General features: G+C 46.2%; 1 protein-coding gene across 1 annotated transcript in view; it reads left to right on the top strand.

The window, feature by feature from the left end:
- The window catches only part of LOC5575049, a 36675-nt gene that overhangs the window by 5727 nt on the left and 18558 nt on the right, over positions 1-12390 (top strand). The gene's annotated exons all lie outside the window — the stretch shown is intronic.

Genomic DNA, 12390 nt, shown 5'->3' with positions numbered 1-12390 from the left:
TTATTCTGAAGAAAAAATCTCAGTATTTCCTCCAGATCACTGATTCTTTCACAGATTCTTCAATCGCTACTTCCAGGGATCTTCCCGCATGCCCTACAGAAGTTTTTACCCAAAGGTTTCGAAAAAAATCGACATTTTTACAAGAAACCCTACAATACCTACGCATTTTTCATTTAATCCAGGCCTTTTTATGAGGATTCTCTCAAAAACTCATCCATAATTACTCTCCGGAATTTCTCAAAACTTACTTAAGATATTATTGGATAAAATCTTTTCCAAGAATTGCTCGATGAATTGCATCTGGGATTCCTCATTAGATTCCTCTAGAAATTTGTCCAGCATTACTTCAAAATATTATTACTGCGGCTCAAACAATTCACTGATATTTTTTCAAATACAAGACCTGCATAGATTCTTTAAAATTTAATTCAAGGTTCCACACTAGTTAATACCTGAGAGAGACTCGCGAAGAGGAAAAATATCAACGTCATATGCAGCCCATATTCCCCTCTCACGAAACGTCAAATGCAGCCCACCGATTTTACAGTCACCCCACAGTTATGGATAGCACACATATATGGATCAGAGTTGGATCAAAACGGAAATATCTCATCAAATACAGGTGCAATTTCGCAGAACGCATTTTATCTACGTGAACCATACATCTGTACAGCTTCGCAATCAATTCAAATATGCTTAAATATATTAATTCCGTTTGTAGGAAATAAAATGTCAATCGTATTGCCAGAAGCGTTGATTCATAACTGTGGGGCATTGAAACCCATACCACAGTTATGAATCAAAGATAAGACGATTCCAAAAGAAACGCCAAAATGTATGCTTTTACCAACACACCATTCGTTTTCCTCGCAGATAAATTGCTGTTATAGTGTTTTGATCCATAATATGAGTCGATTTGATCCATAATACGGATCCTCCTCTTCCACTGATCCACATCTGTGGGGTGGACATTGTTTGGAATTTCTATTTAAATCGACACTTTTTGGTAAATAATCGCAAATTTTGAGGTGTTTTCTCAAAAACAACTATATTCCGCAGTGCTAGGGAGGTAATTTTGTTCTGTACATCGTCACCATATTTTTTAATCATATTTTGTTCTGAAAAATGACCCTTAGTTGATCCATAACTGTGGGGTGACTGTATGGCTGAAAAAGTGAAAAGTATTGTGTTCAAAGTAAACTGTTATTAAAAACCGCAGTCAGCGGAGCAGTTTTTTCCAAAGTTGCTGATAAATCTAAGCAGAAGATCAATTATTTCGAATGTCTGCTACGTTTGCTGGCATGAAATTTCACTCAAACGGCTATTTATGATTCGATGTGATGCAAACTCAATCATTTTTTGCTGAGAGGTTCATGTGAGGATTTGAACAGCATGCGCATAATTGATATAAACACAAAGTGGAATAAGAAAAAACTCAGTAATCACAGAAAAAGAAGACCGTCTTCGCGAGTCTCGTCTCAGGTTAATACTACAGCAATTATTACAGTTATTGCTCCGACCATTGATGGATTAATATGCTTTTATTATCATAGCAATTTATCAAGAAATATATTCATCAAGAATTCAAGAGAATTTTCAGTTATCCTTGTAGGTATTCATCATTATAACTCATACAAGTTTTATCAGAAATTACACTAGGATTTTTTTTAGAAATTCCTCGTAAATTTTTCAAAATTTTACACAAAAAATATGATTTTTTTTATTTTATTTTTTTTTGGTTCGTGGTTTTTCTTAAAAAAAAACAGATTGAATACATGAAGGTATATAATTTACGGCAAAACGAAAAGTTACTAAACGTAATTTTACGAGGAAGTCTTAGAATGTGAATACCTTCCATTAAACTTACTGATGGAAAATGTCTTCCTTAGTCGGCGTTTAAAGGACGCGATTTAAGCAGTATTCCAATCAAACTCGATCTTCTGTCATCATTTTTTATTTGAAATATCGAAATATTGACCTTATTAGGTAGAAGAGCTGGAGTTTAAATGGAAATGTGAAATGACAAAAATTTTAATTTTACAAATGTTCCAAATTCTTATTAAAATTTACAATATGAAATACTTTGGTAATATAAAAGACACAACATTTTGAAAATATCGAAAATCTACTAAAAAGGATTATTTACGTAAATGTAAACTACCCTGTTTGAAAAAAATCTAGGCGATATCTTGTAAATTTGGAAGCACAATAAAAATGACCAAATATGGTACTCAACTAGATCTACTAGACCTAGCAGATCATATGGAATATTCCCTATCATGATTGATATTGATCGTAAAACAGTATACTAGAATTGAAATAAAATTGATTACGGCTTGCTTTTCAAGTCACTTTTAGTCACTTTTTCTAGAATAGAAAGTCACTTTTTAGTCACTTATTTCTCAAATTTGGTCACTAAAATAACTTTTTTCGGTACTAATTCTTGCTACCAGCCCTGTCGATAGTGGAGAATGGCTTGATTCCATTTGAAGAGCCAAGCAAGAAATGGTTCGGAGTTAAAGCGGGAGCGCAGTCATCGTTAATCGGAACATGGGTTAACGGCCTGGAGTTGATAATATTTTCAACTTCAATCAGTAAGTTCCGCAGCACCTCTTCGGTTGGATTTCGTGGCGGATTGATAGACTGAAGATTTCGCTTTACGCTGCCTATCAGTCGTTCCCAACTGCCACCCATGTGTGGTGCGAGAGGCGGGTTGAACGACCAGGTTGTATCGACGGTGACGAATTCCCTCATTACTTCATCTACGTTAACTGCTGCGGCGGCTTCTTTAAGTTGGCGAGCCGCTCCGACGAAATTTGTCCCCCTATCAGAGTAGAATACGCTGGGCGTGCCGCGACGTGCAATGAAGTTGCGTATCGCTATTATGCAGGAATCAGTGGTTAAGGAATGTACAACTTCTATATGAATCGCCCGAACTGTCAGGCACGTAGCGAGCATTCCCCATCGTTTTTCAATTCGCCGTCCTACGGCGACCTCATAGGGTCCGAAGAAGTCGAGGCCTGTGTGTGTGAACGGCGGTGAATACGCTGCAAGCCGGGCAGTCGGAAGGTCGGCCATGATCGGTGGGCGTGGATCAGCTTGATCAATCTTACATCGTTGACAGTTCTTCCTTATTTTAGTGTTTTTTTTTTTTTTGTTTTTTACAAGGGGGAAATCTGCAAACAGATCCCCTGAGAAGATAACTCAGGGAATGCGGGGATGACGCACCAACGACGACCCGCTAAAACCAGCCTATGCACTGTGCATGAGCAATTCATTTAGAATTGCTCAAGTGGTGAACAGTGCATCGACATGACCCTTGGACTCAGACCCTCATCTCCCCGGAACCACCTTACGGTATTTCTTCGGGAAGGGACCAGTGCATATAGCACAACACGTGTAGCAGAAGTAGCCTAGGCAAACTGCTTCTCCTAGCCGTCTTAAACAATGTTACAAGGGACCAGCCTCGGCAGGGCTAATCCTCTGCAGCCAACTCTTGGTCGGCGCGCCATAGACGCTGCAATTCTAACATAATGTGAGTGACAGCCGTAGTTACTGCATTCCAGCACTCGGCATCCGCACACATTCTCTCTATAATATTGTCGGGGGACGTGTCCCCTCCGCATGTAGTGAGCATGCGACCTCTCACAACAATGAAACGGGGGCAATCGAACACGACATGCTCCGCTGTTTCCTCTACACCAGCACAATTGGGGCACGCAGGAGATTCTGAGTGCCCGAACCTATGCAGGTACTGTCTATAGCAACCATGTCCTGACAGAAACTGCGTCAGGTGGAAGTTCACTTCCCCATGGCTTCTACCGTACCAATCTGACACATTTGGTATTAGTCGATGGGTCCATCTACCCTTAGTGGAGTTATCCCATTCCTGCTGCCAGCTTCTGAGCGTTTCCTCTTTACACGTGTCGCGGACTCCTCTGGTACCCCTTTGGTTGAAGCATTGAACATCTTCCTTGATGATGAGCCCGATGGGCGTCATCCCGGCTATGATGCACACGGCCTCTTTAGATACCGTCCGGTATGCACTTGCTACTCTTAAGCACATTATCCTGTACGTGCTTTCCAACCGCTTTAGGTTTCTGTTCGTTCTAAGCGCTTTTGACCAGATTGGTCCTCCATACCTTAGTATGGATAGCGCCACGCTTGCCAGCAGCTTGCGTTTGCTGGCAATTACAGCAGAGCTGTTAGACATCATCCTCGAAAGCGCCGCTATAGCCGTAGATGCCCTTTTACAGGCATATTCAACGTGGCTAGCGAAGCTCAGCTTGTCATCGATCATTACCCCAAGATGCCTAAGGGATCGCTTGGACTCTATGGTGCAATCACCTACCGAGATAAGCGCCCGGACTTGCGGTTGTTGACCACCACCACCTCAGTCTTGTGACGGGCCAGTCCTAGTTTCCTAGACTTCATCCATTCCTCAACCAGGGAAATAGAGTGCGCTGCTGTCAACTCTACTTCCTCCATCGATTCACCATAGACCACTAGGGTGATATCGTCGGCGAAGCCAACAATCTTAACACCCGTCGGAAGGGGCAGCCTCAGTACGTCATCGTACATCGCATTCCATAACAGCGGGCCCAGGATTGAACCTTGAGGTACTCCCGCGGTAATTCGAACACTTTTCTGCCCCTCCTCTGTGTCATACAGTAGAATCCTACCATCAAAATAGCTTTCTAGAAGCTTACACAACTGCACCGGTACCTTGAGGCGGTGAAGCGCGTGTGCTATTGCTTCCCAGCTTGCGCTGTTGAACGCATTCTTCACATCCAGAGTGACAACCGCGCAGTAACGGATGCCGCTCCTTTTATGCTCGATTGCCACCTCAGCTGTTTGAACGACCGACTGGATGGCGTCCAGAGTAGATTTACCTTTTCTGAATCCAAACTGGTTGTTGGACAGGCCGTCTGCACTCTCCGTATACGGTACTAGTCTGTTGAGAATCAACCTCTCCAATAACTTGCCCGTCGTATCTAGTAGACAGATAGGTCTATACGCCGACGGGTCACCTGGTGGTTTCCCCGCCTTTGGTAGTAGCACCAATTTCTGTCGCTTCCATACATCCGGGAAGATTCCTTGATCAATGCAGCGTTGCATCGTGGTTCTGAACATGTCCGGATCCGTGTTCACTGCCGCTTTTAAGGCAACATTCGGGATACCATCGGGTCCCGGTGCCTTGTTTGACGCGAATGATTTCACGACTTCTGCCAGCTCTTCGTTCGTCACTCTCGCCACTTCTTCTCCTTCATCTGCCGCATACGGCGCTGGGGGCCATGGGCTTATGGGATGGTGCGGGAAGAGTACATCGATTATCGATCGCAGCAACTCGGGCGATTTCTCTTGGGGCGCTATGGCTCCTTTGGTCTTAGCCATTACCACTCTGTAGGCGTCACCCCATGGACTAGAATTGGCACTCTCGCATAGACTTTCAAAGCATGCCCGTTTTCGACTCTTGATTTCCTTTTTGAGAGCCAACTTTGCCTCTCTGAATGCTGCACCGCGTTCCTCTCTTTGTGCTTCTGTGCGTGCGCGTTGCATTCTTCGTCTAGCCCGAAGGCAGATTGCTCGAAGATTTGCAATTGATTCGCACCACCAATACACCGGCGGCCTGTTCTCTCTAGGAGGGGCTTTTCTCGGCATGGAAGCATCACACGCTCGTGATATCACAGCAACTAGCTCTTCACCGTTTAGGTCCAGAGTGTTCCGTTCGCGCCTCAGGGCTTCAGTGAATACTTCGCCGTCGAAGCGCGCTGTTTTCCATCCTCGGGCTTGGGTCGAGTTACATCGCGCTGCCTTCCGCCCGCCTGGTATTATACTATAGCGAATCGATTGATGATCGCTATGAGTATAACCGTCATCAACGCGCCAGTTCATGGTACCTAAAAGGTTAGGACTACAAAACGTCACGCCGATAATCGATTCTGCACCATTTCTGCGGAAGGTACTCACTGTACCCACATTTGCCAGCTCTACATTTAAAGCGGCCAGGGATTCCAGCAATAGTTGGCCTCTTTGATTGGTGCAGCGGCTACCCCACTCCACTGCCCATGCATTAAAGTCGCCAGCTATCACTACTGGCTGCCGATTAGCTAGTTCGGCTATCATCCTGTCAACCATGTGGGAAAATTCTTCAATCGACCACCTTGGGGGCGCGTAACAACTGCAATAGAACACGCCGTTGATTTTTGCTATCGCAAAACCGTCATTTGAGCTAGAGACTACTTCTTGGATTGGGTATCGTCCTGTCGTCCCTATAGCTGCTAGCTGTTGAGACCTATCCGCCACCCAGTTCCCGTTGTTGGCTGGTATGCGGTATGGGTCCGATAGTAACACCACGTCAGTCTTGGTTTCCGAGACTGACTGCCAAAGCAGCAGCTGGGCTGCATCACAGTGGTTTAAATTTAACTGTGTTACTTCCGTTTTGGCTGCTTTGATACTCCGCTTGTGCCCGGACATTTGGGTCCGCCCGTTAAGTGTCCGTTGTCTACTCTGTCGACACATATTAGGCACTTAGCGATTTGCTTACAATCGCTTGCCCTATGGCCTTCAGCGCCGCATTTTCTGCACATCTTACTTCTGTCGGGACCATTGCAATTCCACGACTTATGGCCCTTCCCGAAACACTTGAAGCAAACTTCATGAGGCTGTTGTATGCTCAGCCGGCAAACCGACCAGCCTACCTTGAGTATGCCCAAATTCTTCGCTTTGTTGGCCTCTGCGACCGGCAGCCTGATCGCCGCCACCTGGGTGCCCTGCGGGCCCTTTCTAAGGTGGATGGCCTTACTGGCTACGTCGATGTCACACTGCTCTTTGAGGGCAGCCGAGACCTCCGCTGCATCGGTGACCTCATCCAGATTTTTACACTGGAGAGTCGCTTCAGCAGTAAGGGATCTTACATCAACCTCGTCACCAAGTACTTCTTGTGCCAGTTGTTTATAGACTGCACCCTTTTCCTTGGCGTCCTTCTTTAAGACTAGGATCATTTCACCAATCCTAGTTCGCCTTATGCTTCGCACGTCTGCGCCCAATGGCGATAGCTTCTCTGTGCTTCGCATCGCCTTCAGAACCTCGGCGTATTTTGCTTCCTCCGTTTTGATAACGAGGGCTTCGCCTAAATTCCTACGTTTCGCTGTTTTCGGTTTAGCGCTCTCCTTGGGCTCCGTTTTCGGTTTCCTCTGTTTTTTCTTATTTCCAACTCGTATCCACGGGTTGCTGTTGCCTTGCGCCCGTGGTTCCTGTGGATGCACTGCCTGGTTCCGGTTAACCCGTGGCTCCTTTTTCTTGGCTTTCTTGGCCTTAGGATTGGTGTTGGCCTCTCCTTTGTTGCCATGTCCTCTTGATCGCGGGGCTTGGCTCGTGCCAGCTTTTCCGCTTTGGAGGACGGCCGCGTAGGTCACTTTTCCCTTAGCAACCATACGTCTTTTCGCCACGTATTCATCCCCGGAAGCTTCCCTCTTGCGCATCGCGTATCGAATAATATCATCAGATATATTCGCGTTGCCTGTGAAGGAAAACACTTCGGTCTGACACGACCTAGTGTCTTTTTGGCCTTCTACCTTGCCAAGTTGTTCCTTGGCTTTCTCGTAGTCCTGCTTTGCAGCTAGGACTGATTGTCGCAATTTCAGTAGACTTGTTTTCAAGTCTTTGCTGATATTTGTGTTGCTCTTAACATACTCGATGATGACATCAAGTTGCTCAGCAGCTACCTGCATTTTAGGGAGGTACTCCCTATTGCGATCCATGGCCTCGATTAGTCCCGGGCCATCGGTCACCACACATGTTGCACTGGAGCGGCCAGTGCCTGCCGTCGTCACAGTATCTAGGCTTTTGCCCACACTGTTTTCAATAAAGTTGGTCGCCTCCTTCCTTGGCGGGAACCTTAGCCGGTTACTGATAGGTCCAGAAGCCTCTCCTTCACATTCCGCTAGTTGTTTGTTTTGGTTGATCATCTCTTATGGGTCCCCCTAAGAGCCGCTATCCATCTCCGCTGGAATAGTCGCCTTTATGATCCCATGGTTATCTATGCAAGCAGGGAGGCCATGCTAGGGTTGACATAGTCCTTTATGGGGTACTATGTTCAGAGCCGGATCGGCGCAGGTCAGGTAATGGCATCTGAGCCTACTCCCGCCCAGTTGAAACAACCAGGCGACGGATTTGGAACGTACTCTAAGGCCTGCCACGGTTTTACGGGACGGGGGCAGCCTGCGCCATTAACCCACTCGCCGTTTCGGGCCAGTGTCACCCGACCCTACTAAGGGAGTAGAATGTCGCCGCTGTCAGCCTCAAAGCATATTATCCAGTACATATACCGTTACTTGTCCTTTATCGTGCGCTGCCAGTATACATAATTGGGGCCGTACTGGCGTTGGTCCCAATGTGCTCGAAGCACTCCTACTCGTAATTCCATGCCTTGTCCGTTTGTATCGCGACCAGTATGCCATAATCAGGATCTCACTGGCATCAATCCTGATGTGCCGGTTGGCACTCCTGTTAGTTTGGGCTAGGGTACTTTAAGCGGCACCGGTCGCTGTGACAGAGTTGCATTCGGATTTTTGTGGTTTTTATGAAGGTTCATCAGAGCCCACTGCGAACTTCACCACATCCTGGGCAACTCCCCAACTCGCAGAGGTCCTGGGGGGGGGGGGTCCGTTAAGCCCCTGGACTTTCGTCCCTGCTGCCCCAACAAAAAAAAAAAAAACGCATAATGCGAAGCCATAAGGGTGAAAAATTTAAACTAATTTACAACATCCTTATAATCCCACCCTTATTTAGCCTCAGGTTTGAGACTGAAGAAGAGAAGCCGATTGTCTCGGAGAAGCACAAGGTCACCTGCACCATTGCTCCGGGTAGCACAGGAAGGGCACAATACTGTAGAGGGCGCCCTGGTACTCCACAGGCTCCGTTTGCGGTTAGGTTTTTTTAGACCCCCCTAACCATTCATTCTTAGGCACGGTAAGCTTAAAGCGACATGAATTAGGGGTCACCTGTGAGATGGACTTTTACCACCGGAACAGGCAGTCCGTAGTGTTAATTCTTAGCCAATTGAAACAACCGCTACCGACACTACACGGCTATCTAGGCTGTTCGGGAAAAGGAAGTTAACATTGATGATTAACTCCTGACGTGCCCAAACAGCCAGTGTACGCTGCACGGATGTGTGAAATGCTGAATTTTTGACGCAGTTCATTAATCACTGACTCGTGATTTTGATGATGGAACTGTTGGTGGTAGTGCTGAATTATCAAGTTGGTGGTGGGGTGGTCACGAGGCAAAATAATTGGTTTCTTGGCGTTTTCTGTGGCGTATTGGCAGGCTGCAATCCTCGTCCGCATTCGCATTAGTCCTTTGCTATCTAGCCATGGCGTTAACTGGTAAAGGCTGCTCTGTTTAGGAATAGGTTTTGGGCTATTGGTGTTATGCTGTGACTTTTCCAAATGTGCCATTTCTTCTGTATAACCGTCTCTTTGAGCAGAACGCAGGATGTAGGCTTCAGCAGAAACTAGTTCTTCCGCGGTAAGGGGGCCAATAATCTTTTGTTTTTTGCATAGTTTATGCTGACAGTTAGTAAGGAATCGGAAGACAAAGGCAGTGACGTTCAACATACGCTTCCAACTAGAAAATTCTTTTGGATCGATTGTAGAGTCGCAGGGGCGTGATACGCAAGGAAACTGGGACGAAGTTCTTCTTCTGTAGAAGCGTTCTTCGTGGGCTGCTGAGGCCAGTCTTTTTCACGAAGACGTAAGAATTCTGGGCCTACAAACCATCTGCTGTCAGGAGAGAGATCCGGCCGAGGGCTCCACTTGGTACCGTCGTCAGCCACATTCATCTTGGATGGTACCCAGTACCATTCATATGTTTCCGTTGTCTCCAAAATTTCACTTACACGGAAAGCAACAAACTGTGTGTATCGCCGGTGGTCAGAGTTCAACCAACAGAGTACATCACGAGAATTGGTCCAATAGTACTTTTTAGTTATTTTTATGGACAGCGAGTCAATGATCGTATGGGCCAGCCTAGTACCGATTACTGCAGCCTGTAGTTCTAATCGAGGAATGGAGACGAATTTCAGTGGTGCAACTCTAGTCTTCGCTGCAACGATTCTACATTCGACAGTCTCTTGCGTCACAAATCGCAGGAAGGCAACGGCAGACATTCCGGTTTCACTGGCATCAGCAAATATGTGGAGCTCGGCTTCCTCAGGTTTCTGGATTGATGATCTGTAGCACCTGGGAACTTCAACTTGTTCAACTTGAGGCAATAACTTTAGCCAGTGCTGCCATTTTGTAAACGAGTCATTGGTTATCTCCTGGTCCCACTGTACCCCGGAGCACCATATTTGTTGTAAAAGCACTTTCAGATACATCAGAAAGTGAGCGATTATCCCAAGGGGGTCGAAAATGGACATTAGCACCCGAAGAACTTCTCGCTTGGTGGGACGCCTATGGCCTTCTAGGAGAGCGCGATCGTAACGCTTCCATCCGACTTTATAGGTGAATGTATCTGAAGAGGTACACCACCACATTCCCAAAACCTTCTCGGTGCTGATTTCTGCGGACAAGTCCAGGTCTTTCTCGTTAATCCCGCTTTCGTTTAGCGCTTGTAGAACTTTTGGAGAGTTACTGACCCAATTACGAATTTCAAATCCACCTTGTTGATGGACGTGTTTTACATCTTTCGCTACTTTTACTGCTTCTTCATCTGTTTCCAGGCTGACTAGCATGTCATCCACGTAGTGTTTCTTTTGGATTACTTCTGCAGCTTTGGGAAATTCTCCTGATTGGCGCTCTGCATTAAGGTTTTTAACATATTGCGCACAGCTGGGGGAGCAACAGGCTCCAAAGGTCATAACCTGCATCACGTAGGTTACGACGTCTCCATGCTCGTTCTGCCACAAAAAGCGTTGACATTGCTGATCTTCTTTTTGAATGCGCACCTGATGAAACATTTCCTTTATGTCTCCGGTAAGGCCAACTCTATTTTCACGAAATTGCATCAATATGGCTAGCAATGAACAGAGCTGATCCGGTCCCTTTAGCAGGGCGGAATTCAACGAAACGCCGAAGGAGCACGCTGCACAGTCCCAAACCAGCCGTACCTTGCCTGGCTTATTTGGGTTTACAACCGGGAATACTGGGAGGTACCACACTCGGGAAGACTGCTGACTAACTTCATTTTCCGAGAGTTCTCGGACATATCCTTTGGATACATAATCCGCTATCATTTCTTGCAATGTCGCAGCTAGTTCTGAATCCCTATCTAGACGCTTTTGTAGACAGTGGTGCCTTCGTAATGCGATTGCATAGTTATCTGGCAAGCGGGTGTTATCGTGACGCCACAACAGTCCAGTAGTGTATCGATACCCGTCATAACTGGTCAGTTGCTCCAAAAGATCCTGAGCTCGTTGATCCTCAGCAGAGAGAAGGAGTTTTTCCGGTTTTGTGATGCCGATACTATCTAGCGTAAAATGCTTTTTAACGGCCTGATCTAACTCATCATCGCTCGTTCGTTCACACGAGCATACATGGAAGGTATAATGTACCAGATTATCTGCGCTGTCTGTTCGTGAATTTCCTCCGCCGCATACTGTCCAACCCAACCGCGTTTTAACAGCAACTGGTTCGCCAATATTTCCTTCTCTAATCTTCAATACAAGACTAACTTGAACGTGCTTCATTCCGATGAGGATTCTTGGCCGAGCGTCGTAGTATGAATCGATGGGAAGTCCCTTCAGATGTGGATATTGATGTCCCATTTCCTCTACATTGAGCGTCTGGTGTGGAAGCAACAGCTCCTCAACTGTTCTCACTCCGGCTAGTTGGAAACTATTGGACGTTTTACCTGTCCCAGCGATATCGACTGTAACTGATTGCGAATCTTTTTCACATCGCTGTGTTCCTCCCGTCCAGCGAAGGCACAATGGTATAGTCGTACCTTTTAACTTGAGCTGGTCCGCCAGTTCTTGATCTATTAAGCTCAGGTGGGAGCCTTCATCCAGGAAAGCGTAGGTGTGGATGGAACCTTGAGGCCCACTGAGTACCACAGGTAGGTACCGGAACAGTAGCGCATTGGATTTTGATTGGTGAGTATTGCAATCATGTGTTGCGACTTCCACAGCAACGGACGTCTGCCTTGGAACTGAAACTATAGACGATGATGTTGGTGATGTTACTGATGCCGAGTTGTTGGGGTTCTGAGGAGTTCTCTGGTCGTTGTGAAGTAATTCATGGTGTTTATAATTACATCCATTTCGACCACACGGTTTAGCATCGCATCCACCTTTATGTCGGCGTAGACAACTTCGGCAGAATCTGAATTCCCTTACGATGGCCCATTTAGATTCACGGGACAGCTCCAGAAATTGCTTGCACT

The sequence above is a fragment of the Aedes aegypti genome, chromosome 3 (assembly GCF_002204515.2).
Source record: "Aedes aegypti strain LVP_AGWG chromosome 3, AaegL5.0 Primary Assembly, whole genome shotgun sequence".
Classification (NCBI taxonomy): Eukaryota; Metazoa; Arthropoda; class Insecta; order Diptera; family Culicidae; genus Aedes; species Aedes aegypti.
Note: the sequence above shows the minus strand (reverse complement) of the source record. Positions and strands in the feature narration are given on the sequence as shown.